Source organism: Kogia breviceps, chromosome 11, assembly GCF_026419965.1.
Source record: "Kogia breviceps isolate mKogBre1 chromosome 11, mKogBre1 haplotype 1, whole genome shotgun sequence".
NCBI lineage: Eukaryota > Metazoa > Chordata > Mammalia > Artiodactyla > Physeteridae > Kogia > Kogia breviceps.
This window is the reverse complement of record NC_081320.1, coordinates 44,801,671-44,804,320: the sequence shown is the minus strand read 5'-3', so window position 1 is coordinate 44,804,320 and position 2,650 is coordinate 44,801,671.

The window sequence follows — 2,650 nt, the reverse complement described above, 5'->3', positions numbered from 1 at the left end:
AGCGCACCCTACCGGCCGCGCGCGGCTATGCTGCGGATGAGCAGGGCGGGCTTGCGTCGGCTGTTTGAAATCATTACCTACCTACTTCATGAGGCTGGGCAACGGGGGAAAAAAGAAATCCTTGCGACTCTTGCGCAGGCGTCCTCAAGTAAGCACGAGGGACTCCGCACGCATGCGCGGAACCGTACATTGCTTTTCCCACTTGATAGGTGCTGCGTTTGAACAGCCTGATCCTGCGGAACATTCTAGACCCGCCCATTGCCTGTGGTAGGAACCTGCTTGCCATTCAGGCCCAGTTCAGTGACTGTCTCAAAATACAGCCTGAAGCATCCCCTGGGAAGTTTCTCGCCTTTCTCCAGCAAGCTGCCTGCCCTTCTCCCATGGGGCCCATGTGGACCTGGGTTAGGCTGGGTTTGTGGACTCGGTCATGTTGGACCAACTTGCACAGAGAACTCACCTCGTGTGGAGCTGCCTTTTGCTGTATAAGCGTGAGTATTGACTGATTTCCAGAGCAAAGTACAAAAGTTCGTTAACTATTCTCCAGGATCTTACTGGGTTAAAAATCTTTCTCTAGGACAACTGTTCTCAAAATGTGGACTGAGGGCAGCAACTGCATGGGAACACGTGGGAAATGCAAATTATCACACCTCACGTTAGACCTACTGAATCACAATCTCTGGATCTGTGGTCCAGTAATCTGTTTTAACGAACCCTCCAGGTGATTCTGATGCAGGTTAACGTTTGAGAAGCACTGTTCTAGAAGATATACACAGAGGAATGGTTTCTGTAAGAGAAACAACACACCTGTTGTCGGACAAGTTGAGGCCACGTGGAAGGGGAGGCATCTAGGGGGTGGGCGGGGCTTCAGGCTGTGGCTGCTCTGGGGCTGGACACGTGAGCCTCCTCTGAGTGCATCTTACATTCTCAAGGCTGCGTGTTGGCTTCTGTCTTTGCTGACCCATTCTAGACCTCAGTGTCATCCACGGCTTTCCCCTTTACTCTCTTCTAGACCTTGAATCAAGTGTGCAGTGTGGCTCTTCCACCCAAGAACATACCCCAGTTAGGAACCATCTTGCTGTCTTCAACTTCTCCCTCTCTTATCTGTTCCTTCCCATAAGAAAAATCTGCCTTGCCCCAAACCACCTTAAAACCACCACTTTTTCTTCCCCCTGCAAAGTCGAATGACATAAAAGAGTTGTCTACACTTTTAGTCTCTAGTTTTTCACCTCCCACTCTTCAAACCACCGAAAGCAGCCTTCTGTGTCCCACCGGTGCGGGGAGGGGAGCTGATGTAGTCAAGACCACCCACATCATCCATGTTGCTGAATCTGAAGGATCCTTCTCGGTTTTTACCTTTCTTGACCTCTGGAACGTGGAATGCTGAGGGTCTCTCCCTCCCTTTAATAATCTGATTCCTTGGCTTCCCTGGTACCACAACTGCCAATTTTTCCTATTATTTTTCTGGTTACTCCTTCTCCTTTCTCCTTTGCAGGATTTCATCTGCCTGCCTCTTAACTGTTGGTGCTTTGGGGGACCTCATTCCAGGTAGTACTCTTACCATTTTTGTGTGTGTGTGATTAATTGACAAACTTCAATTAATTGACAAACTTCAGGGAGTTAAGCCAATTAGCATTTCAGTCAGCCACCAAAATATGTTTCTCTCCCTTGCAAAAACTGGATTAAAAAAATTGGGGGGGGGTCTTCCCTGGTGGTGCAGTGGTTAAGAATCCGCCTGCCAAGGCAGGGGACACGGGTTCGAGCCCTGGTCCGGGAAGATTCACATGCCACGAAGCAACTAAGCCCGTGCGCCACAAGTACTGAAGCCTGTGCACCTTAACTACTGAAGCCTGCACTCCTAGAGCCCGTGCTCCACAACAAGAGAAGCCACCGCAATGAGAAGCCCGCGCACCACAACGAAGAGTAGCCCCCGCCTACCGCAACTAGAGAAAGCCCGCGAGTAGCAACAAAGACCCAACACGGCCAAAATAAATAAATAAAATCATTCTTTTTTTTTGCCAATTATTGGTCATTTACATTAAGTGGAAAACAAAACTGGTTAGAAACAGCACATATAGTATGATCCCATTTATGTAAAATAGTTTGTGTCTCTGAGTATGTGCTTGTATGTGTGAGCATAAAGTGTCTGGAAGGCTGACTGCCAGCCTCCTTTCTCTTTCCCCTCTCCTGGCTGTTTTCAGTTCCTTAAATATGCTGAATTATTTCCCACTTAAGGGCCTTTGCATAAATTGTTACCCCTTCAGGGAACAGTGCAGAAAGCCACAGGCAACCCCAGCCAAGGAAAAGGACCACTGCTCCATGATCCCAAGCCCCTTCCCTACTGCCTCCTCCTGCAGGAGGCAGGTGTAGAAAGAGGAGGAGACTGGTCTTTGAACCTAACCAAGGGAAAGGAAGAAAGCTCTAAGGCAGATACAAGATGGAAGTTTTAAAGGATTGGCTAGATTTTTTTAATACTTGACAGTAAGATAGAAAATATCGTTTTTAAAGATGAAAGTAACCAGAAAGCAATGAGATTTGCCGAATTTCAATCAAGGAGTGAGGCAGGAAGAACAAAAAGATGACATTTAAGCCCTTTTTCTGATTGTATCTTACTGAACTCATTCTGTTCAAAATACTGGTTATATATATATAT